The 27,229-nt window shown below is 40.0% G+C and overlaps 1 pseudogene; it reads right to left on the bottom strand.

The window, feature by feature from the left end:
• Window positions 1-4,270: 4,270 nt before the first annotated feature.
• Window positions 4,271-26,657, bottom strand: LOC144374070 (uncharacterized; annotated as a pseudogene).
• Window positions 26,658-27,229: the final 572 nt, after the last annotated feature.

Below are 27,229 nucleotides of genomic sequence, written 5' to 3'. Positions count from 1 at the left end.
CCGCGTGGAGAGGGAGTTTCTGATGGCCTTGGTGAGCCTGCTGGTGGAGCAATTGCCCTGGCCAGAAAGGGAGGGAAAGGAGGCAGCGAGGGCCGCCACAAGCGCGGGAACGCGTTGAGAGCCTGCGCAGGTGCTGGGCCACAGTATGCCACTGGTGGCCATGCCCATGTAGCCACTGTTGCTGCCCCTAGCCTGGGCCAGGGGTCCTGTTGACAGGGAGCCGCTGGCCTTGGCTGGCCCTGGGGCAAAGCCGCTGCTGCCCAAGGAGAAGGGCTGGACCAAAAAGCCTCCCCAGCACTAGTCCCCTGCCTCCACCTGGCAGTCGAAGCCTGCGCTGGAGACCCAGCAGGCAAAGTTATAAAAGTAGGAAAACTCAACGAATTCAATTGAGGCCAGTGAGTTCAGCGATATTGCAAACTGGCCAACACCAGGAGAGTTAGCATTGAAAAAACCTTTTTGCAATCTCAAAGTGTCATCAGCTAAAGAAATAAGAAGCCAAAAATTACAAAAGAAAAAGAAAAGAAGATTGAAAAGAGGAGTAACAGTGAGATTAAGAAAATTGGGAAACAAAATTAGATGGTCCCATTGAAAATGTCAGTGATGATGAGGCCCAGTCAAGCACTCAAGGAAAGAGAGCCAATAATTACTTCAGTAGAATAAACTTGGAACATGACTTTTTTGTCAGAGAAAGATGGATGAGAAAGGTTTCTTGCCTATTTCCCTGATTGGCTCTAAGAACAAACTTTAACCTCATTTTAGAAGCCCTGAAGGACAGCCCAGAAATAGAAGTTGCAGGTGAGAAAATGAGGAGAAAGAACCAGAAATGGCCAATCCTGGGCCATTCTCCCAACAGTGTGCCACAGACAAACTTCTCTCAGCTGATGAATTGTCCAAAGTTTGTGCAAGGACAAGCTTTTTGCTCACAGACACTCAGGGTGATGATCTACTGATGCCCTGAATGTCATCTGATGAGGATGTGCAGTAGAGCAAGTGGCTCACTGATATGCATTGTAAATACTGGAACAAAGCATGCTGTAGAGATAGAAACCACCAGACTGCCTACTGTGTGAGAGTATCCACTATTGACCCCTCAGCTGCATGACATTGGAGATGACCACTTGAGCCATGACCCAAGATAGAGCTGGGGACAACTGCTGACATTCCAGGAGCTGCTTGCCCTTTCCTGTGCGGCTGGACTGAGATGGCATGTCTATTTTTACTTGAGAGGGAAGGTAATTGTTACCACTGTGGAAATACTTCAAGGTTCTGTCTTTTGTTTCCAGGCATATGTACTTGGGTCCAGGTCAGTAAAGCAGAGAAAGAGGACTGTGTAGATTTTCTCAGCTTGACAGGCTTTTGGCTCTTGGTCTTTCCTTTGCCATGGTGAACATTGCATAACTCATGTATTAAGGTGTTTCACATGGACTGTAAGTTTTATTAATTGAACATTTAAGGGGTAAGAAATTGAAGAAATAAACAAGGGTATTTTTTTCAATTTTATTCAAAATGTATTTTTGATACATCAGTATAAGTCCTGCCCATCAGAAAAGCATTAATGATGGACACTTTAAAAATTTTTATCTCATATTACTTTGTCAGCCATGTACTTCTAATGCAGCAAGCAACTTATTTTAAAAAGTTGAATAAATGTGACATTGTTTGCTTTTTAAATTTATTTTGTTTTTTATTTATATATAACAGCAGAATGCATTACAATTCTTATTACATGTATAGAGCTCCTTTTTCATATCTCTGGTTGCATACATAGTATATTCACACCAATTTCTGTCTGCATATATGCACTTTGGATAATAATATTCCTCACATTAAGCCATCATTAATTACCCCATGCCTCCTCCTTTTCCATCCCACCTCTTTGCCCTATCTAGAATTTGTCTATTCCTCCAATGCTCCCCCTTCCTATCCCACTATGAATCAGCTTCCTTATATCAAAGAAAACATTTGGGATTTGGTTTTTTATGATTGGCTAATTTCACTTAGCATTATCTTCTCTAACTCCATCCACTTACCTGCAAATGCCATTATTTTATTCTCTTTTTATTTCTGAGTAATATTCCATTGTGTATATATGTCACTTTTTTATCCATTCATCTATTGAAGGGAATCTAGATTAGTTCCACAACTTAGCTATTGTGAATTATGCTGCTATAAACATTGATGTGGCTGTATTCCTGTAAGATGCTGTATTTAAGTCTTTTGGTTATAGATTGAGGAGAGAAATTGCTGGTTCAAATGGTGGTTCCATTTCCAGTTTTCCAAGAAATCTCCATACTGCTTTTAATATTGGCTGTACCAATTTGCATTCCCACCAGCAGTGTAAGAGTGTACCTTTTTTTCCACATCCTCACTAACACTTATATGTTTGTATGCATAATAGCTGCCATTCTGACTGGAGTGAGATGAAATCTTAGAATGGTTTTGATTTGCAGTTCTTTAATTGCTAGTGATGATGAACATTTTTTATGTGTTTGTTGATTTTACTGTTTGCTTGTTTTTTAATGATATAATGGCTGATTGTAAAGGTTAGATTTATCTTGGTCCAAGATGACATTTTTAACCAGCTTATGAACAATCATTGGTAAGATGGATAATATAGAAAATACTTTTCCACAGGATAGTTAATTTAAGTCATTTAAATTGGTGATTCCATTAGCCATTTGTGTTATTAATAAAATTATAAAAACAAAATCATGAATAAAAGACTCAAGCTGGTTAACTTTATGCTGAAAATTTTTGAATCATGGATCTGTTTAAAGATTTTTATCAGAAGCCAAAAATAGAAATGGTGATATCAAAAAATGTTCGGTGGAGCACTGTCCTTTCTAATAATGTGTATCTTTGTGATGCCTACAGACAGACAAGTGGAGTTTTGAGAATGGCTTAGTACAGAAATACAACTGATAAAAACAGATTTTCTTTTTTTTTGTGGACTGACAGAATCAGAATTCAGGCATATATTAGAAACCTTTAGATGTCAAAATTCTTTAGGCAAGAATTAAGGATGTTGAGCCATTAGGCTGCAAATATGTATGAACCTTTAAGAAAAAAGAATAATGGACTTGAAGGCAGATGCTGGTGGAGCAAGGGAAAGAGTGAATAAATAAATGGAATCTGAGGCCTGGGGGTCGATCTTTGACTCTAGCAAAGAGAGTTGCAAGTCATAGATTACCCTCTAGGCCTTAAAACCTAACAGAATTTTTTTTGCTAGATTTGAACTTGAGACTGGTGAACCTCTCTTACATATAATTTCTTTTTGAAATGGAATATATATATATATATATATATATATATATATATATATATATATATATATATACTCTGTCAGTCCTACTATCATAATTTGAAGACAAATAATTTGCTTTCTAGATTCATAGGTCCACAAGTGAAAAGAAATTTTACCTCAGTTTGGATCATATCCAGAGTGTCACCCATTTAAATGCATTAAATGATGAGATTATGACTTTTGAGCTTATAATACAGAGATGATGATTTAGAGATGATGATAAAGAGATGAGATTCTGGTTGAGATTTTGGGGGATGTCTGGATTGATATATTCAATACATATTGAATATATTTTGCAAATAAGATGAATTTTAAAAGGCCAGAGGATGACTATAGTAGGCCAAATTGTCAATTCCATTAATATATTTTCTCATCTCAAACCTTGATATGGTAAATTTTAACTTCTTTGAGAAAAGGACCTTTGCATATGTTAAGACATTGAGATTTTTCTATTAAGAAACCATTTGGATTATCTTAGTCTGGCCTAAATACAACAGAAGCGATATTATTTGGGTATGACAGAGGAATCTTTGATATAGCAGAAAATGAGAACATAAAAAGGAGGGAAGATGTGATGTGAACAAAGAGGGAGACATAGGTATAGTGTGACTACAATTCAAAAAAGATGAGGAATTTCACCCAAGACAGTATCCTAGAGTAAAATTGAAGTTTTTTTCCCTTAACTTCAGAGGGGTAGAGGTATCCTCTAGGCACTCAAGCAGGCAGTAGCAGCCTGTTACTTACAGTCCCTATAATTTCCTGTTCCAGTTTATTAAATCTTAGGCTTTTCTGCAAGTACATGACTCATATGGAAGTCCTTCTGCCAATCAAGAAAGACAACTTAAAGGAGCAAGAAATTGATATGAAAATCTTGATTGCATGAAGGCCATGATAAATTGCTAACTACATGTGGAATTATATTTTGTAGAGTGACATTGTGTAGCAGAAGCAGCAGAAGCTTTGTTTCTATCTTTTAGTTGAAAACTGTCTCATATTGACTGGCTTTCCTTTAATCACCAAAGAATAAACATCAGTGAACCATATGACCTCAGGGTGGGGCAGTGGCTGATCCTTTAAATCCCATCGTATACTGGTTTCTTCTGCCAGTATATGTTGACAGTCATGAGTGACGGGTTCTGATGATTGTTCAGGTAGTAGTGTAGCCAGGTTAAGCGGGGCAGGGGGTCCCAATATTATTCTGTCCTTGTCAAGCAACAGGCTCTGATAGTGTGTTATTCTAGAGTTTGATAGCCATCTGTCTGGTGGCTGGCAGATGATGCTCTCTAGGGCATGGGGGGCTATAACGGTTAGCTTCTGCCCCAGCGTTAACTTATCAGCATCTTTGATTAGTAGGGCCGCCGCTGCTATAGCTTTTAGGCAATGGGGCTATCCACTAGCCACTGGGTCCAGCTTTTTAGATAAGTAGGCTATAGGCCTTTTCCAAGGTCCTAAAATTTGAGTAAGCACTCCTCGTGCTATTCCTTTCTTTTCCTCAATGTAGAGAGTAAAGGGTTTTTCTACATCTGGGAGTGCTAATGCCAGAGCAGATAGCAACACACTTTTGATGTTATCAAAAGCTTGTTGGTGTTCAGGGTTCCATTAGAATTGGGCATTTACCTTTAACAACAGGTATAAAGGAGCAGCTAAGGTTGCAAACCCAGGTATCCATAAGCTGCAAAACCCAGCAGTCCCAAGAAACTCTCTGAGTTGCCTCTTATTAGATGGGGGTGGTATCTGTACAACAGTTTATTTTCTGGGCTCAGTGAGCCATCGTTTACCGCCCCTAAGGGAATAGCCCAGGAAGATTACTTCTTGCTGGCAAATTTGGGCCTTTTTGACAGAAGCTCTATACCCGAGTTGAGCAAGCTCAGATAGTAGTGCTTGGGTCACAGACTCACAGTTTTCCTTGGTGTATGCTGCCAGTAGCAGGTTATCCACATATTGGAGTAGGGTGACTTTAGGGTGCATGGTTCTGAAGTTATTGAGATCTCTGTGGAGGGCTTCATCAAAAAGAGTGGGGGAGTTTTTGAACCCCTGTGGAAGTCTGGTACAAGTTAGTTGACCAGATGTTCCAGTTTCTGGGTTTACCCACCCAAAAGCAAACAGCAATTGACTATCTTTATGCAGAGGCAAGCAAGAGAAAGCATCTTTTAAGTCCAGGACAGTATACCATTTTTGCTCGGGGTTAAGGGTGCTAAGCAGATTGTACAGAATTAGGTATTGTGGGGTGAATGTCCTGCACTCTGTTGTTGATCTCTCTTAGGTCTTGAATGGGGCAATAGTCCCCAGTTCCTGGCTTTTTTACTGGTAGCAGGGGAGTGTTCCAGGCCAATTGACAGGGCCTTAGGACCCCTAAGGCCAGATATTTCTGAATATGGGGCCTTATCCCATCTTTAGCTTCTTTGCTCAGAGGATATTGTTTAATATTAATTGGGGAGGCTGAAGTTTTTAACTCCACTGATATTGGAGGTTGTTTTACAGCTAGGCCTAACTTAGCAGTTTCTGCCCAGGCATCTGGGTAATCTGTTATCCATTTCTGGGATAGCTTGCCTGTTTGATCAGTCTTGGGGGGTGTGAAGAGTTGATGTTCATCTTCTACTGACATAGTTAAAGCCATGACTATAGGAGTTTTTACTGAAGGATTTAGAAATTTCACTTGGGGGCCTTCAGGGTTAAAAGTTATTCTGGCCCGGAGTTTGGTGAGCAGATCTTTACCCATCAATGGGACTGGGCATTTTGGGATCACTAGGAAGGAGTGATGAAATTTTCCTTTTCCCAGGTCCATGGTCCTCTTAGTTTTCCAAGCCCGATATTTACTGCCATTAGCCCCTTGAACTAGAGCCCTTTTAGTTGATAGAAGGCCCAATGGGGTCTTAAGGCCTGAGTATACTGCCCCTGTATCCACTTCAAAGTTTATTGGGGTCCCCTCCACTTCAAAAGTTACTTTGAGCTCGAGGAGGGGATCTGAGCCCCTACTTTCCTAGTCATCCTTCAAAGTTCGAATGGCTGGTTGGCATGGCTGTTTCTTTTTAGGGCATTCTTTGACCCAGGGTCCTTTTTCTCTACAGTAGGCACATTGATCTGAGGCCAGATGTGGCTTCTGGCGTGGGCCCAGGTATCCCTTTCTGTCTCCCTGTCTCCTAACTTCTGGCCTATTTGTTGTTGTGGCCAGGACCTTAGTCAATGCCTCAGTCTGTCTTTTGCTTCTTTCATCCTCCCTTTGCTCCCTTTCTTTCTCCATTCTTTGTTCCTTCTCTTCCTCAGTTTCTCTGTTATAGTATACCTTCTTGGCTTCTCTGACTAAATCTCTCAAAGTCATATCTTGTAATCCATCTAAGTGTTATAACTTTCTTTTAATATCCAGGGCAGCTTGCCCAATAAAGGCCATTGTGACAGATGCCTTTTGATCCTCTGCCTGAGGATCAAAAGGAGTATATCTCCTATATGCCTCCATAATTCTCTCCAGAAACATAGAGGGAAATTCATTAGGCCCTTAAATAATGTCTCTTACCTTGGCCAAATTAGTTGGCCATCTAGCGGCTGCTTGGAGACCCGCTATTAAAGCCTGGCAATAAGTGGACAGATGTTCCATACCATCAAAGGTGTTGGGGTCACAGTTGGATCGGTTCAAGGGGAAGTTGTGTCGGTTGCCCATCTGGTCCGAGGATATTTTTTTTTAGCTTCCAGGAGGATTCTCTTTTGTTCCTCTGTCATGAAGAGAGTCCCTAGGAGTGGTTGACAGTCATCCCAAGTAGGCTGGTGTGAAAATGCCGGTGAGTTCTTTGAGCTTTTTTTTTTTTTTTAGCTGGTCCAGTTTCCTCCAGGGGAGGAGGGGCTGTGTGTGCCTTGGGGAAGTAATCTGGAGGGTGCTGGGCCGGCTTAACCTCCTCCAATGGTGGAGAAGCTGAGTCAGCAGCAGGGGAATTACTTAGAGAGTGTTGGGGGTTGGGTAACAAAGGCAGGGGATAAGGAAAGGGAGGAGAGTTCAGCATAGTCAAATCTTGAGACTCAGGGAGAACAAAGGGTGGAGAAGGATCAGAGGGTTTGAGAGATAGAATCGTGGGGGGAGGAGTAGGAGCGGGGGCAGGGACAAGGAAAGACTTCACCCATGGAGGAGGAGATTTGCAGAGGTCCTGCCAAGTTAAGATATACGGCTGTTGATCTTGATGGCTATGTGGTCCCGGCTGAAAGACAAAGACAATATTTTTGACTTTTCAAATTAGTGGGAAGTAGAAAGATCCTTCTGGGGGCCATCCAACACCAAAGGTGGGCCATTCTGAGACATGGAGAGTCTGCTAGGTCTGGCATTTTACTGAAAAAGAAAGATTTTGAGCCCTTATGTGGACTACAGTCAAGTGATCAAGGGTCAAGGTCAGAGGTGTGGAATGACTCTGTCCCATAATGAAAGTTACTTGAACAAAGACAGGGACAATACAAACGTGACATAAACATGGACACACAGTAAACAGTAAACGTGTAACACAAGTTCAGAGGCAAAGATTAAAAACAGACAGTGAATTCAACCTGAGAGAAAGAATAGTTGCCGGCAAGACCAGACGGGTTGGCAGCAGAATACAGATGAGGGCACCTTCGTCCCTCCCAGATGGGGGTACTTCCGTCTCCCCCCATAGTCTCTCAAAATGTCCCTTGAGAGATGTGGCCTGTGGCTTCAGGGACACGTCTGTCCACCACCGCCAGGGGGAGTCATGCTCTCCGCTGACAACCACACTCTGCCAACCCAAACCAAAAAACCAGAAGGCTCTGAGAGTTCACGCTCTCCGCTGAGCCAAAAAACCAGAAGGCTCTGAGAATTCACGCTCTCCAGCCAAAAAACCAGAAGGCTCTGAGAGTTCACGCTCTCCAGCCAAAAAACCAGAAGGCTCTGAGAGTTCACGCTCTCCAGCCAAAAAATCATAAGGCTCTGAGTTCACGCTCTCCAGCCAAAAACCAGAAGGCTCTGAGAGTTCATGCTCTCCAGCCAAAAACCAGACTCTGAGTGATCGCAAAGGAAAAACAAGAAGGAGAAGAAGGAGGAGGAGAAGAAGAAGATAAGGTGCCTTACTTACCCCCCTAAAGGAGTCTTGTTGAGGTCTCCCTGTCCGGCAATGCACAGTTCCCGGGCGATGTACCAAATGTAAGGGTCCAGCGAAACGTCGGAGTAAGAGACCACAAGAGACTGTCTTATGCAACAGCAGAAAGGTGAGTTTATTTGGAGACGAGCATGCTGGGGCCTGAGCTCTCTATAGCAAAGAGAGATAGAGCCCTGAGAACAGCTTAAGCAGAGCTTATATACTTTCCTTGGAGAAGGCAGGGAGAGAAGTTACATTTTGTATTTTGGAAGTTGAGGACAGCTCATTCTGGGAACAAGATTAGCAAAGAGTTCACAGTTGGGGACAGCACATTCTGGGAACAAGATTAGCAAACAGTTATTAAGATTTCAACAGTGTTTTGTTAAGCATATAGAAAAACGGAGTGACAAGTACCTATTTTATTAACCTTTCACTAGACAGCTGACCTTGGGTATGTTTGCTTGACTCTGTCAACTTTTGAAAAAGTCACAGGAAGATAGGTGCAGTCTCCTCCTCATGGGGTTCTTGGAAACACCTGGTAGGAGAAAGTGGTTTCCAAGGAAGTGACCTCATCTCACTTTTTTCATTTGAGTGACCTCACTTCACTTCCTTGGTGATAGAACTCTCTTAACAAAGAATAAAGGTATCTAGGCACCCAGAGGCAGATACAGTCTCAGTCTGCTCAGTTGTTTGGCCTCACCCAGTACAGAGTCCTACTTTCTTGGTATTTACTGATCTATGGTTGGCCAAATGTAATGAAAGCACTAAGGAGGGAGCTTTCCTGCCAATGAAGGTACAGGACCATGACATGGTCCTGAAAACTCTGGTGAGTTTTCCCAAGGACACTAGAGCTGAGTATATAGCGGCTATTACAGGTGAATGTAGTTTAACACACCAGTAAGTTGACACTGTGGATGGACACAGGCCATTTTAAGGGATGTGTGTCTATGTGTGTGTGTTTTTATTTGGGGATGTGTATTTTGATTTATTGTTTTGTCTCTTATTGCCTGAGAATATGGTGGGAAAAGCATTTTTCCCACTGTTAATTGCCTGTATTGTAGTGAGGTGCTATGCTGAAGGCTACTATTTCACCATTGATATGTTCCTCTTCATGTGTCATCCTAGGAAGAAGAAAAAAGTATGCAACAGTGGAGGTGTCTGTCAAATGAAAATATTCCCATTGCTCATCCCTGTGAATTAATGAATGGATATCTGCTTGCCTTGTGGATGGAAAAGACTTATTATGTTCATTTGTTTAATATTTCTCATGAAATTTGGCCACTACAGAGAAGATAATTTATGTCAAAGATGTTTACCAGCTCCAAGCCCTCTGACATGTCTATCGATGGGCTTCATGCAGAGACTCATGAGCATCACTGTGAGACTGAGAAATCACTGTGGAAGGTAAGGTTTTCAGAGCAGAAACCTGACTGGATACATAGATATCCAAGCAGGATGAGCAATAGAAGAAATTTATTGTCCTAGCTTTGGTCCTGTAAAAAACTCTGTCCAGAGCTTTTATTATTTGCTATTGCTCTGCTCTACTCATGAGAAGCAGTTTTTTTGCCTTAGGGCTCTCTTTTGTGAAGCCTCAGGAGAAGAACTTTAGAAATTTACTTGAATGGGTTGCATCTGTTACTCAGAGCTAAAGCAATTGCCTCACCTGAGTGAGGCACTCATTGAGATGCTCCACACAGCTTCAGATTATTAATTATATTGCTTCTCCATCCAAAACTAATATTATACAAAAACCTAATTGAGTGGAGACTCTCCTTTCCATCATGTGAGATTCCAGACACTCATGAAACTACAACAGTGACCCTTTAAGACCAATGTATTAGTCCTTGCCCTTAAGTTGCTAGGACTTAGATTATTGAATTTCTTCTAGCTCAATTTACATAAAAAAGAACATACCTACCATTGGCAAACTCGAGGCCTCTATTTTTAGTTGAAGGGTACTATTAACTCTGGGTTCATTTCAACTTCCCTGGATCTCAGAATGATATCTAGCCCATTATGAATTTAGGCAAATGAGAGGCATGGGTACTTCCGATGGAAACAATCCTGGACTTTAAGTATGGACATATTCAGCCATGTTTTTAGAATAATTTCTTAGTAGGAAAAAGATAAAAGGACTTGGCCCATGAAGGAAGGTTCCTGAATGAATTGTGGTGATTTGTGTGGTGGTTGTAATAGATAGCTGGGTAAAACTCAGAAGTAAAAATTGTTTGAATCAAATCACAACATGAGACAAACCTGTTTTCTGGAGCTTAACCAAGAAGTGTTACAGTGAATTGTGTTGGAATTTTGGTTACCCCAGCATCAAAGTTGTCTTTAGGAAATAAGAGCAAGACCCACTGTGGAGTTCTTTACCACATTAATAATCTCAGTGATGATTTCACACATTATTCTCTATAAAGCCTTAGGTGCCAAAGTGAGAGCCTGAAGCATATATATTCCACCCACGTTTAACCCATTGAACCTGATGCATGAGGACTTTTGGATATGATGTGGAAAGCCCTCAGGCATGAGTTCTTTATATGTTAACAGCTAGACAAGATTGCTCACTACTTCTTGGGCCCTGTCTGAATCCAAAACCTACCTAGCTGCCTACTGCATTGTTGACATATGCCTATGCCTACATCCTGAAATTTATCTAATTCCCATGAGGTAGAAGCTCTGAAGCACCTTAGGAACTCCCTCTGCTCATCATGACAAAATAAGAGTGGAACTTCATTGACCACAAGTCATTAAAATACTGGAGATAACAGATCCAGTATGTTTGAGACTACTGATGATGAAGCTGGGGCAGGAGAGAGTAGGTATTGGCCAAGAAATATGTATATCTGGCACTGGCTTCCAAGCAATGGCACCAAGACAGAAGTTATCACACACCTGCACTCCACTGCTCCAGGGCCAATTGCCAATGGGCTCAAAGTCACTGGCATCTCTATTATACACTATTTTCATGAAGTCTAGTAAAAAAAATCCACTGTCTGGGTCATTCATGAGGGAGCCACAAAACATCTTAATGTTCTCCAGTGCTTCCTGGTAATGGGAATTTCCAAATGGTATTGGTCTAGCCCTATTTTAAAAATAAAATAGGTGGCACTGTGGGGTTAAGATACATTCAGGTGCCATTGAGTGGTGAGGAATTTTTTTAATTAATGCTCTGGAGAAATCACATGGGCAAGGCTTCCCAAAGAGTTGTCAAATGTCACATGAGGGCAGGCCCATTGGGTTCTAAAATGTGAGGCTCTTTGTGTTTTGGTTCTCAACAATGGCAGACAAGGCTTTACTAAAAAAATCATGTGATATCCTGGCTGAGATCCCAGTGCTCTGGAGAAAGCCATACTGGGCCTAGATCTCAGTTTCCAAGGATGCCTCTTCTCCTTGATCTCCTAAAATCCCAAAATAATTCATGGCAATACTGCTCTGAGGTCAGTTCCAGAACTCAGTCTCTAATGGGAATCGCATCAGAGTTCAAGCTAAGATTGACCCAGTCATCTCTTCCAACCACCACACAAATGACCACAATTCAAAAAAAAAAAAAACAATCCCACATGGCCCTCATCCTCTTCCATATAGACACTCATCATAATGTTGTGGCTGAAGTTTCCATATGGGGAGAAGTCCAAGATGGTGTCCAAAGTAAGCTTCCATGCCCCTCATTTGCCTAAAATCATGGGGCCTGGACATCCTTCCTGAGAACTAGGATAGATAAAATGGGCCTTCAGTTAAAACTGCTCCATTTCTCAAATTAGAGGCTGTCTGACTGCTGTGAGTAGATTCTTTATGTGTACTGGAGTCATGAAAAAACCCCACCACCTATGTACTAGCTCCTGCTGGGATTGGAACAACTTATTTAACACAAAGGATCCTTGTTCTCACTTCATGGAAGTCAGGAGAATTACCAGAGGAAGGGGAGAGATTTATCTAAAGTTACTGTTCTTTTGTATCAGTTTTGTTTTGGATGGACACATGGGATCTTTATTTAGTTACATGGGTGTTGAGAATCTAAGCCACAGCCTCACACAGGGCCAAGAGGCTGCTTCATACACATCCCTTTACAAATCACATTACCAAAGAGCCACAGGTGAGGTCCCTTAGTTTCCATTTTAAAACTGTTTTCTTGAGGCTTCACAAAGTGTTGGAGTGAGGCAAAGACCTTTTTTACATTCAGGGAAACAGAATGATAGGTCAGAAAAAAACCTGGGGAAAGACTTTTCCACAAGATGAACACTATAGCACTGACAGCTCCTGCTCGTGCTACTTAGGTTGCTATCTAGCCAAGCAGGATTTCTCTACTGAGAGCCTTACCAGTCACAATGATTTCTGAGTTTTCTGAGATGCTTGGCATTTACTTTTTCAATCCAGTACATGGCCATGTCCCAGAGCATGGAGGTGGCACATATCTTGGACACAAAACCACGAGTCCCTTTTGGAGAGTGGCCAAAATTCAGGAAAAATACAGGAGCTTAGGAACATAGAAGGTGTTGACCATCTGCAAGGCAAGTAGCAAGTAGCAGTCCATTCATTAATTGGCCAGGATGAGTGCTGGGAAGCTTTCTACTAGACAGGACACATTCACTGATGCATTCTTTTTTTTTCTATTGTCTATTACAACAGATACAGTGCGATACATCTACATAGAAACACTCACCTTGAGCAAAAGAACTAACTGTATATAGTCCACTCCACAATGAACAAACCATTTTCCTTCATATTTTCAGAACATGAAACAAAACTACATATTCAAAGACACAAACACAAAGACACACACATCTCCCTAGGAGTTGGTCTGCATCTATCCAAAGTGTAATCTTACTGGTGGGCGAAACTATGTTCACTAGCAGTGGCCTGTCCTGTGTCAGCTCTGGTCTCCTTGGCCAACTCTGTGAAGTTGTCAGGAGCCAGTGATTAGCCAGTACTTTCTTTCTCAGGAAAGGCCCTTTGGAGAGCTTTGTGGGCAGTTGGCCATCCACACATCAGTAGCTTCCAAAACAGAATGATTCTGTCCTTGGTAAATCCAAATAAGTGAGCCCACTGGGACTGGGACTGGCTCTGGGTGCCTCCCCTCCTGGATCCCAAGTTAAGAGGGTTCCATCAAAAAGTAAGTGAGGTGAGGTCACTTCTTTCAAGGAAGTGAATGAGGTCACTGCCTTGGCAACCACTTTGTCCAAACCGTTGTTTCCAAGGGTTCCATGAGATGGAGGCTGACAAATCTTCCTGTGACATTTTCACAAATCATAAATGTAACATACCATAAGTGCAAAGGATCACCTATTGACACAGGCCTGGAATGGTCAATCTTCCCTGCATTGAGAAGAGAGAGGCTGATTCAGACATATCCCTTCATTCTGACTGGGTGTTTGCCATGGAAGATGACTTTAGGCTTCTCAGGTCATACCCAGCTGCCTATATCTTCTCCAGGGATCATTTCTGCATCTACCTTTGAGGTTCTCAGCAGTTGTAGGATCCCTACATACCTGCATTGAAAGACCAACTCTGTACCTACTATTACCTGAAATTAGATTGAGGGAACAGAGTATGGTTAGGGTTAATATCATGTTTTATTTGGGTTAGGAGTCATTCTGCTGGATGAATACTGGTATTGGAACCTGAGATATTTATAAGAATGTATAGGTGAAATGTAAGTATGAAAACAGAAAACTAGGTACGATCTGAAGCACAGAATGGCATTGGGCCCTTAATTTGGATACATAGTTTGAAATTACATTCTGCACGGATGTGTCATATAAATCAATATAAAATGGATAGGATCTTATACCTCAGATTATTGAATGTAGAAGAGAATATCCAGTGAAATAGGTATAGTGGGTAGGATTGCAGTGTAGGTTTAGGAAGAAGATTGAGCTTAGGTTGGACGAAAAGCCCTTTTGTGATAGGGTTTCTGTTAGAGAGTGAATGTGAATGTCAGCACACATGAAGAGGCAGTCACAAGAATGGACTCGTAAAAATATAAAGGAAAAAAGATATCAATATAGAAGTTAGGAGATCAGGCAAAGTATAAAGTGAGTGATAGGATTAGGAATATTTTCAACAGGGAGGGTGGTTGAACATATAATCTTAGGAAGAAACAAATATATAGTCCCCAATAGTATTGAAATTTGATAACATTAGAAAATGTTGACATGGATTTTTTTTAGTAATCGATGCTCTCACTAAATTTAGGCTTTGGCAGAATCATAAGATAAGTATGAGCTTTTCATTTTGGGTCCAGAATATTATTGTGATGAAATGTATGTGTATATCTGGTGACATGCGTGTTTCTTCCACCATTTGTGTTAGCATGTTTTGAAACCCTACACATTAGTTTTTGGGATACCAATAGGAGCACCTTGTGCCTATGAATATAGAGATGATGCATAAATAGACCATACTGTGAATAAATAACTGGTTCCAACTTTAAATAATGGATTGAATTGACATCTTAAAATATACATGAAATCTGGTATTCATATACATACATTCATTCCAACTAGTGGTAATATTAGGGTTACTAATTATCATAAAAAGTGTGTGAGTTTTGCTTTTAAAACTATTAGGGAAATCAAAAATAATGTGTTTGTAAAGAAGTCTCATGAAAAAGGCAGTCAAGAAACATGGATGAATATATGTGTTCTGATGTAGGAAGTGACTGAATGTGAATCATATGCCTATAAATTTGTAAACTTGTGGATGAAAGGATATATCCTATGATGTATACATGCTGAATAATTAATAATGAAAGAATGTTAAATGAAAATTAATGTCAAAATATACATCATGTCCCATAAGAATCTATTTTCATTAATGATAACCTTGGGTCAGTTTTGTAGAAATATTTGGAATATTATGTATTATTCACTGATCTAGGAAACAAATATGTATGCCATTAAAATTAATATTTCTGAAAATAATATTGGAAAAGTTGATTATAAATCCACAAAAATAAACATGAAAGAATCAAAGTAGTGTATATTCATATTACACACCAAAAAAGTAGCAATAGATATGCCAATCAAAATTCATAATGGAATAGATACAATTCACAGATTTAAAAAAAATATTTATTTTTCAGAACACGGTTTTATAAATAAACTTGTACAATTATGGACCTCACCATAGGTTGAATTTTCATTTCCCTCAGGGTTTTAGGGGAATGATATGTTTATGGAGTTTGTATTTGCCAAAGTCAGAGAACTCACAAGAATGCACCTATGACAGAAGGGAAAACTACATATATGCATATAAAAATACATGTTCTTACTTACGCTTCAGATAAAGGGAGTCAGGAAGTTACACATTTGTTGCCTTTCAAAATTCATGGAGAAGTATTAGAATGAAAATCTGACTAGTTTTATAACACATATCCTTGATAAAGCCAAAGGCAAGTCCAAAGATGCACCATGCCTCCTATGAACTTTCTGTACATCTTTTCAGTTAGGTTTATTTTTATCCATCATGTTAGGATTAGTAGTCAGAGTCTAGTAGGGTATGGGTTAGAGTCAGAGATTCAGCATTTCAAATGGAAAATAGGAAAATGAATCCAATGTGTATGCGAACAAGTGCTACCCAAAAATTTTCCCATTGTTATCCAGAACAATGACTTGACATTACATTCACCCCAAATAAGACACAAATAGAAAAGAAGAGGAATAAAATCTGTGAATACATATCGGGAATGGAAAATGCTCAGGAGCTCACAACCTTGGAGGTGGCAAAGGAGATTACAAAAGTAGAGATCAGGGTAAACATTCCACAAACTTGGAGCTGAGCTAGCCCAATGACTTCTTGACAACCTGCCTCTGAGTTTGTGCACTTGAAATATATGTTGGTGTAAGGAGCCTTAGCTTCTTTGTAGTGAGGCCATCAAAGCTGGGTCTGCATCTAAGTGAACTGTTTTTTATTTTTCAAAAAACATGAGGCAGCAGAGTTGAACCCTCTCTTTGTAGGTAAATTGTGGCCACTGGAGGATGAATGTCTCCCCGTGTGGATTGTTAAGGCATTGGGTCCTCCTCCAATTTTTGTGGTGTTTCTTGCAGCTGCACTGGGAATTTGGCATTTGCTTCACGAAATACAAGAAGGTCAACTGGGACACAGTGCTGCAGGGAGTTCTGTCACATGAGGTGGTTCAGGGTATGCAGGAGAAAATATTATCCAGGCTGCTATCCCATACATTTATACCCCTTTATTGGAGCAACCTAATTCTGGGCATTGTCCCCAAATCTCTCCTCATAACAAGAAACCTTTACACATAAGGGTCTGCTGGCTGCACCATGGAAGTCACATCTCATTTGGAGGCCAAAGACAAATTAACATGGCCCAAACACAGAGGTTTTAGCACATACCTGCACTCCAAAGCTCCAGGCCCACTTCCCATCAGGCTCCAACTCACTGGCATCTCTGTTCTACACCATTTTTATGAATTAGAGTCAATCAAGGCACTTTTTGGTTCAGTCATGATGAACAACAGGAGACACAAAGGTTCTACAGTGCTTCTTGGTAATGTGAACTACAAAAATTTCATGATATTGGTCTAGGCATATTTCAAGGATGAAGTAGGTGGCACTGTGGGTTTGGATTCATTCAGGAAACCTGAAGTGGTGAGTAATCTTCTTTCAATGAAAGCTCTAGAGAACTCTGCTGGCAAGGTTTCCCAAAGAGTGGCCAAATGGTCACAAGAAGCCTGGCCCATTGGGGACTAAAATGTGAGGTCCATGTGTGTTTTGAGTCTCAAAGATGGGTGCCAAGGCTTTAATAAGAAAATCATGTGATATCCTGGCAGAGATTTCTAGTGCTGTGGAGAAAGCCACCCTGGGCCTAGATCTCAGTTTCCAAGGGCATCTCTCACTTTTGGCTTCCTAAAATTCCCACACAATTCATGGCAATATTTCTCTGGGTCAGTTCCAGAACTCAGTCTCTAATGGGAATCACACCAGAGTTCAAGCTGAGGTTGACCCAGTCATCTCTTCAAACCACCACATGAATGACCACAATTAAAACAAAAACACTCCGACATGGTCCTCATCTTCTTTCATATAGGCATTCATCATAACATTCTGGCTGGAGGTTTCCCTAAGAGGAGCAGCCCAATATGATGTCCAAAATAAGCTCCCATTCCCCTCTATTGCCTAATGAAATCGTGGTCTGGACACCCTTCCTGAGAATCAGGATATATAAAATGGGCCTACCATTCATACTGCTCCACTTCTCAAATTTGAGGCCTATTGACTGTCAGACGTAGATTCTTTATGTGTACTGAACTCATGGAAAAACTCAAGCACCTATGGGGTAGCTACTGCAGGGCTTTGCACAACCCATTTGACCAAAAGGATCCCTGTTCTAGTTTCATGGATGTCAGCAGCCTTACCAGAGGAAGGCAAGAGATTTCATCCAAAATGACTGTAAATTTTTGTCATTTTTGTTTTGGGTGGACACATGGAATTTTTATTTAGATTCATGTGCTACTGAGAATCTAAGCCAAAGCCTCACACAGGGCCAAGAAGCTAATTCAGACACAACCCTTTACAAAGCAATTAATCAAAGAGTCACAGGTGAGACTCCTTCATTTCCATTTAGAAACTGTGTTCCTGAGGCTTCCCAAAGGTGTGGCCTGAGGCAAAAAACTTCCTGACATTCAGGGGAACAGAGCAATAGGTAAGAAAAAGGCCCAGGGACAAACCTTTCCACAAGATTAACACTATGGCACTGACAGCTCTTGATCATTCTCCTAGGGTTGCTATGTAGTCAAGCAAAGTTTCTACACTTAGAGCCTTACTGGTCACATTGATTTCTGAGTTTTCTGAGATGTTTGACATTCCCTTCAGCAATCCATTTCATGGCCATGACCTAGACTTGCAGATGGTATATATCTTGGACACAAATCCACGAGCCACTTCTGTAGAGAGGCCAGAATTCAAAAAGAATACAGGAACTTAGGAACATAGTAGGTGTGGCCCATCTGCAAGGCAAGCAGCAGTCCATTCATAAAATAGCCAGGATGAGCACTGGGAATCTTTCCACTAGACAGGACACATCCACTGATGCATTCTTTTTTCTCTGTTTACCACCACAGACACTGTGGGGTCCATCGACATAGAAACACTTGCCTTGAGCAAAAGGACTCACTAGTAAACAGTCCACTCCAAAGGGAACAGACCCGCTTTCCTCCATATTCTCAGAACATGAAACAAAACCACAAATTCAAACACAGACCCACAAAGGCACTACCCCCCCCCCCGAGTTGGTCTGCCTCTATCCAAAGTGTTCTCTGACTGTTGGGTCAAACTGTGTTCCCCAGCAGTGGCCTGTCCTGTCTCAGCTCTGGTCTCCTTTGCCAACTCAGTGAATTTCAGGAGCCAGCGATGAGCCAGTACCTTCTTTCTCAGGAAAGGCCCCTCTTCAGAGCTTTCCTGGCATTTGGCCATCCCCATATGAGTAGGTACCAAGAAAGAATGACTCTGTCCTTGGTAGATCCAAACAAGTGAGACCACCGGGTCGGGTCTGGGACTGGCTCTCAGTGTCTGGCTACCTGGATCCCAAGTTCAGAGAGGTCCATCACCAAGGAAGTGAGATGAGGTCAGTTCCTTAAAGGAAGTGAATGAGATCACTGCCTTGGAAACCACTTTTCCCTAACAGTTGCTTCCAAGGGTCCCATGAGATGGAAGCTGCTCCATCTTCCTGTGACATTTTCACAATTTAGAAAGGTATACATACCATAGGTGCCCAGGACCAGCTATCCATACAGGCCTGGATTGGTCCATCTTCCATGCATTCAGAAGAGAGAGGCTGACTCAGACACATTTATTCTTCCTGACCTGTTTGTTTGCCATGGGAGATGACCTTAGGCCCTTCAGGCCCTACCTAGCTGTTGATATCTTCTCCAGGGATCATTTCTGCACCTACCTTTGAGGTTCTCTGAAGGTGTTGAATCCCTACATATCTGTATTGAAAGATCAACTTCTCTTATGTAAAATTAGATTGAGGGAACAGATTATGGTTAGGGTTAATATCATGTTTTATTTGGGTTAGGAGTCATTCTGCTGGATGAATACTAGTATTGGGAAATTGTGATATTTATCAGTATGTATAGATGAAATGTAAGTTTGAAAACAGAAAACCAGGTAAGATCTGAAGCACAGAAGGGCCTTGGGCCCTGGATTTGCATACATAGTTTTGAATTATGCTTTGCACAGATGTATGATATAAATCAATATAAAATGATATAGAATCTTGTATGTTGGATTATTAAATATAGAAGAGAACATCCAGTGAAATAGGTATAGTAGGTAGGATTGCAGTGTACATTTAGGAAAAAGATTGAGCTTAGGTATTGGACAAAAAGCTCTTTCCAATAGGGTTTCTGTTAGACAGTAAATGTGAATGTCTGCACACATGAAGAGTCAGTCACAAAAATGGACTTGTGAAAATAAGTAGGAAAATAGATATCAAATAGAAGTTAGGAGATCGGGCAAAATATAATGTGATTAATATGGTTAGAAATATTTTCAACAGGGGGGTGGTTGAACATATAATCTTAGGAAGAAACAAATATATAGCCCCCAATAAGATTGTAATTGGAAAGCATTTGCCAAAGTTGAATTGGATATTTTCTAGTAATCCATGCTCTCACTAAATTTAGGCTTTGATAGAATCATAATATAAGTGTGAACTTTGCATTTTGTGTCCAGAATATTACTGTGATGAATATGTAGATCAGGTGAGTATTTTTTTCCACCATTTGTGGGAGCATGTTTTGAAACACTATAATCTCATGTTTGGGGATACCAATAGGTGTACCCTGTGTCTATGAATAGAGATGATGCATGAATAGACCATAGTGTGAATAAATAATATAACTGGTTCTAATTTTAAATAATGGATTGAATTGATATTTTAAAATATACATGAAATCTGGTATTCATATACATACATTCATTCCAACTAGTTGTACATCTAGTGGTAATATTAGGCTACAGTTTATAATGAGGTGTGTGTGTGTTTTGCTTCAAAAATGATTATGGAAATCAAAAATAATGTGTTATGAAAGAGGCTTCATGAAAAAGCAAGTAAAAAACTTGGAGAAGCACATGTGTTCTGTCGCATGCAGTGACTGAAAGTGAATCATATGCATTTAAATTTGTGAACTTACAGGTGAAAGGATATATCCTATGATGTATATGTAGTAAAGAAATACTAATGTACAAAAGTTGGGAGAAAATTAATGTCAAAATACACATCATGTCCCATATGACTCTGCATGCATTGATGTGAACTGCAGTCAGTTATTGAAGAAATATTAGTATTAGTACTCAATGTTCACTGAATTTAGTTTTGAGTATTAGGAAATGAATAAATATGTTGGGAAAAATAAATATTTCAGATTATGATCTTGTGAAAAGTTGATTATAAATTCACATAAATGTACAGGAAACAAGGAAATGTATAATATGACTCACATATTTCATATTATCAAATCCAAAGAGAGTATATATATATATATTAAAAATTAGCAATGTATATTACAATCGAAATTAATAATGGAACATATATCATTCACAGATCACAAAAAATATTCATTTTACTATACATGGTTCTATTTATAAACTTGTTCAACTATGGAGCTCACCATAGGTTGAATTTTCAGTTTCCCCAAGGATTGGTGGGAGTGATTGGTTCACAGAATATTTATTTGCCAAAGTCAGAATACTCACAAGAATGCACTTGTGATAGCAGGTAGAAATATATATATATAATTCTGATCCAGGCTACAGAGAAAGAGAGTCAGAAGTTACATATTGGTTAACTTTGAAAATTCATGGAGAAGTATTAGAATGTAAATGAAAGTAGTTTTATAACCCATACCCTTGATAAAGCAAAAGGCAAGTCCAAGTATAACACCATGCCTCCTATGAATGATCTGTTCTTCTTTTCCTTTAGGTTAATTTTTACCCATAACATTAAGATTAATAGTCAGAGTCTAGTAGGTTATTCATTCAGGTCAGAGTTTCAATATTTCAAACCGAAAATATGAAAATGTTTCCAATGTGTATGCAAACATGTGCTACACCAAAATCTTCCAACTGTCATTCAGAAGAATGCCTTGACATTACCATGGCCACACGTCAGATACAATTATAGGAGAAGTGGAAGGAAATCTGTGAATACATATCTGAAATAGAAAATGCTAAAAATCTCATCTTAAAGGTGGCAGAGGAGATTACAAAAATAGGGAACAGGGTAAACATTCCACAAATATAGAGGTGTGCTGGACTAATGACTTCTTGACAGCCTGCCTCTGAGCATTGGGTACTTCAAATATATGTTGGTTTCAGGAGTGTTAAGTTTCTTGGTAGTAAGACCATTAAAGCTGGGTCTGTGTCGATGTGAACTGGGGGACATGTTTTCCTATTTTCCAATGAACATGAGGCAGCAAAGCTGAATCCTCTCTTTGAACATAAACTGTGGCCACTTGGAGATGAATATCTCTCCATGTAGACTGTGAAGCCATTGGGTAATCCTCCAGTTTTCATGGTGTTTCTTGCAGCTTCACTGGAAATTTGGTATTTGCTATAAGAATTACAAAATGTTCAAATGGGACATAGTGGTGGAGGAAGTTCTGTCACATGTGGTGAGTCAGGATCTGTGGGAGAAAACACCAAATGAGCTGCAAACCCATACATTATTCCTACTAGAGCATAGCAACCTGATTCTGACCATCAACCTGAAACATCTCCCAACAACAACATGCCTTTATATGTAAGGGTCTGCTGGCAGCACCATGTCAGTCACATGTCATTTAGAAGCCAATGGCAGATCCACACAACCCCACCACAGATGTTTTATCATACACCTTCACTCCACTGCTCTAGGCCCAGTTCCCAGATGGCTCCAACTCACTGGTATCTCTGTTCTACACTATTTTCATGAATTCCAGTCAATCAAGGCACTGTCTGGTTCAGTCATGATGAGCAGCAGGATATCCAAAGGTTCTCCATCATTGCTTCCTGGAAGCTCAAAAATTTTATGGTATTGGTCTGGCCATATGTCAAGGATAAAGTAGGTGGCACTGTGGGTTTTGATTCATTCAGGAAGCATTCATAGTAAGGAATTTCCTTTAAATGAGCTAACACAGGCAAGGCTTCCCAAAGAGTGCCCAAACGGTCACATGTAACCAGGCCAATTGGGGTCTAAATGTGAGGTCTACGTGTGTTTTGACTCTTAGCTATTGCAGACAAGGGTTTACCAAGAATATCATGTGATATCCTGGCAGAGATTCCCAGTGCTGTGGAGAAAGTCACCCTGGGCCTAGATGTCAAGTTTTCCAAAGGTGCCTCTCATGCTTGGCCTCCTGCCAAAGGCCAATGTCTCGGCTTGGCACCAGAATCACGAGGCACTCACAGCTTTGTAGGTTCAAACAGCAATTCTTTATTCCAGCTCTCACACCGCCTCCACACAGGTCCAGGGGCAAATGCGTTCTGCTGTCTCCCGCACAAACCACCTACTCCACAAGGCTATCTCCAAATCCCATTTTAATCTCACGAGAACTCAACGGGAACAAGCAGCAGGAACACCCTAATCCCAGCAATAATCTTCAACTTCCAACTTCCCTAAAACCCATTATCTTAAACTGGCAATGCCTTAAACTCAAGGAGCCGGTTACTTCCTCAAACCTGATCAGCTCTAAACCCGAATCCGCCTTGGTCCTTGAGCAAGGTCACCTTATTAAAGCATGCATGCAATGTTCCATCAAATGTCCTCTAAGCAGCATGGGGTACGCTTGGCAAGGAAATTTCGATGCGTCATTCCTACTTGGTAATGGCCCTCAGCATCTCCCCCCTTCTGATTAATTAAACAACAAGCAATGCGGCTTAGGACCGTGCCTGGTAGGTTGTCCAATTCAACATATGGTTCTTACCCATCATCGGATGAACTGACCTCTAGGCGTCAGTCCCCTGTCTTAGGTTGAATCCACTGCAATCAGATCAACCCGTCGCTGACTACCGGTCCAGCATTCAGCCATGCTTGTGGATAGGCCTAAGCACCAGTGGGGGGGTGAGGTTCTTGCCTCACCTCTGTTGGCCCCCAAATTTAACCTTGGTGCCAGTGGGGGGGTGAGGTTCTTGCCTCACCTCTGTTGGCCCCCAAATTTTAGACCATCACTAGTAGAAGGGAGGAAGATACAGAAATGCCACGACACCAAGCCAATTGACGGCTCCTTTGGAAAAATTGCATCACTGGTGACACCATCAGCAAAGATGCCAGCATTACCACAATTAACATGGGGTGCGCTGGCAAGGAAATTGCATCACTGGTGACACCATCAGCAAAAATATGCCAGCAGTACCACAATTCGCTGCACCAGACGATAGTTCACGATGCATGCAACTGATATATAGTCCAGGCAAGTTCTGCAGGCAGTTCAAAGTGGAAGAGTCTATCAATATATCCATTTCCTCCCAAAGTAAATCAAGTCCTTGATTGAGCATTACTTGTTGAGTTATATTCATTGATGCATCAGTTTATACAGTTTACTGTGGTAGCTATCATAGAAGCTGTAGTTTGGTTTTCTTAGTCTTCACCGGCACTGGGATGGAGATGGGAATTCTGGCAATGATGTTAAAGAGACATTATCCTGAACAGAATTATTAAATATAATGAAAAGGAAAAGTGAAAGTAAACAAACAGATCTCTTAATCACCTTTAAAAACAATAGTAAGCAAACAGATCTATTAACCACCTTTGAAAACAATCATTAACAGCTGTTTACCTAATTTAGATTAGACCACTTAAATCACGTGAATAAAAAAAAAATTCGGATCCATTTTTTCATGAGCGCTCCTCGTATAAAAATATGGACATACACACATACTGACATGCAACACAAAACAGTGCAGACATAACATACAACACATAAGACAATAACGGCCTTGTAGCTTTACCTAGGTAAAATCTCCATTGCAATGTTTAAAAACTCCACAGTCAAAAAATTAAAAACAGTCAAAAAACAAAACTGATCAGAAAAACATTAACCTAGGTTTGTATGAGCTCAAAAAATAAAATAGAACTTTATGATGTGGGAAAAAGCAATAATAAAATAGATATTGAAAAAAGGGCACCGTGGTTAATCACTATCGCAGATGTAAGAATAGCCAAGCTGGAGCTCTGGATATCAGCTGTTATGGATTTGAGTCAAATTATCTTCTTTTTGGTCTGTAGAAATTGTTTTGGTTAACCTCTCTGGAATCCAAATCGGCTGCTGTTCTCCCTGTGGGAACACACAAACGGAACCCCGACTCCAGACAATAACTGGGTCGGGACCTTTCCATTGTCCTGTTAGAATATCTTTCCAAAGTACCTTAGGCTTATGTACATTTTTCGGATACATATGTCTTTCCGCAGCACTAAGTCCTGATGAATCAAAATTTAGAAAGTTTAGAGTAAAAAAAGGGTTATTTTAAGTTTATCTTTGGGGGATATATACCCCTTTAAGATCCTTTTAAATTTAAGTCTTTCAAAAGCATTCTGCCTTACTTTTTAGAATTATTTTAGTCCTTATAATTTTTAGATGTGGTTTTAAACCATAGTTGTCTTAGCCTTTTGCATTTTCTATCTGAAATACCTTTACTTGACATTTTCAACCTTTTCTATCTTATTTCTATCTTCTAGTTTTCTACTAAGGTTTTTATATTTACCCTTAGTAGCTTTTTTCTCTCCTAGTTTTCTTTTGTTTCCTATTTTGTGGGTTTAAAATTCTTGTCTTTCTACATCTTTTTTATCTTCCTATATCTTTTTTATCTTTCTACATCTTCTCTTTTTTTTTACCTTTCTGTACTTCTGTTTTTGAAGTTTTCCACTTCAAATTTTTAAGCTTCTTTATCTAAATCTTTTATCTTATTATCTTCCCATTTTCATGGGTTATATTTTTTTTCTCCGTCATGAAGGCATCTTAACCACCTTCAATTTGACCTTTTAAACCCTTTTGCAACTTATTTAGACATTTTACAACTTTTTACTTTACCACACAAAGATTATCTCATCTCCCTCTTTTTAGTTTAATAAGTAGTTTGATGAGTAAAGCAATCTTTTATCCGCCATGAAGGTATCTCGACCACCTTCAATTTAACCTTTTAAAGCCGTTCAATTATCATTTATACTGTACTTTTAAATGTACTTTTTCTCCACCTACAGCTTCACTCTTTAAAGCGAGGCTTAGATTCTGTATAAATCGCTTTAATATTAGTTTACATGGCTGCTCTTCAACCAAAGGCTTTTTTTTTTTTAACTCCATTGAGAAGCTTTGTCTCAATCTGCCATGTACAAATACCTTTTTCTTCTTTCTTCCTTTCTCAAGCTTTTAAAGTAAGTCTAGTTTCCTCAAAATCTTTTTAAATGGCATTTTACAACTTTTTACCACACAGAGATTATCTCATCTAGAAACATTTCTTTAACCTTTAATATTAAAATATATTTCCACATCTTGAACCTTTTATATCTCTTTTTTAACCGTTAACGCTTTTTATAAAATCTCATTCTGAAACAACCCTTATAAAATTACTCCACTTTAATAAGATGAAATACTTTCATGTTTTTTAAGGTACTATTATGCTGTAATTGAAACCCAACTGAAACTTCTTATACTCTTTGTATATAAATTACACATGATAGAATCTTAACTCTTAGTAACCTTGTTTCAGCAAAGACACAGACCAAAGCAATATTAAACCTTTTTCCATTCACCAATTTATGAAAACACACATAATGTTTAAATATATTACCTTATGGAACTTAATAAGTAAAGAGTACTTGATTTCATATCTAGTGGTTGATATTTTAACACTTTAGCTTTGTAAATTAATCAGATGTCTGTAAAAACCAAGATCTTAGACAAGTATAGTAAACAGAACTAGCCATCTCTTTCTTGTTGAAGAAAAATCCTTCTACAGGATACCATGATGGTCCTATTGATATACTTAATAACTCATCTTTAAAAAGCCATGGGCTACATTTTTGTACTGTATCAACATATGCCCTAATTTTTCTTGGTCTTACTGGGGTGCCTCCTTCCTCTAACAATCTCTCTTCCTCGGAGGCGAAAAACTTTAAACCTTGAGTCAACCATTTTCCCCAGTTTGCCTGAGAAAGTTCTAGGAACAGGCAACTTGAAATAAAAACAAAATAAATCAAAACAAGAACACATTGTTTTTTGAAATGGTCACCCATTTTTTTTGCTCTCCTTCAGGAGCGAGCAAATTCACTTACCTCCAAGCTTCAGACATCCCTCGTACGGACCACCATAATGCCAAGGTCTCGGCTTGGCACCAGAATCACGAGGCACTCACAGCTTTGTAGGTTCAAACAGCAATTCTTTATTCCAGCTCTCACACCGCCTCCACACAGGTCCAGGGGCAAACGCGTTCTGCTGTCTCCCGCACAAACCACCTACTCCACGAGGCTATCTTCCAAATCCCATTTTAATCTCACGAGAACTCAACGGGAACAAGCAGCAGGAACACCCTAATCCCAGCAATAATCTTCAACTTCCAACTTCCCTAAAACCCATTATCTTAAACTGGCAATGCCTTAAACTCAAGGAGCCGGTTACTTCCTCAAACCTGATCAGCTCTAAACCCGAATCCGCCTTGGTCCTTGAGCAAGGTCACCTTATTAAAGCATGCATGCAATGTTCCATCAAATGTCCTCTAAGCAGCATGGGGTACGCTTGGCAAGGAAATTTCGATGCGTCATTCCTACTTGGTAATGGCCCTCAGCAGCCTCCTAAAATCCCAACATAATTCACAGCAATACTTCTCAGATGTCAGTTCCAGAACTCAGTCCCTAATGGGAATCG

This window comes from Ictidomys tridecemlineatus, unplaced genomic scaffold (genome assembly GCF_052094955.1).
Source record: "Ictidomys tridecemlineatus isolate mIctTri1 unplaced genomic scaffold, mIctTri1.hap1 Scaffold_57, whole genome shotgun sequence".
NCBI classification, from domain to species: Eukaryota; Metazoa; Chordata; class Mammalia; order Rodentia; family Sciuridae; genus Ictidomys; species Ictidomys tridecemlineatus.
This window is presented reverse-complemented; position numbering and strand designations above follow the sequence as displayed.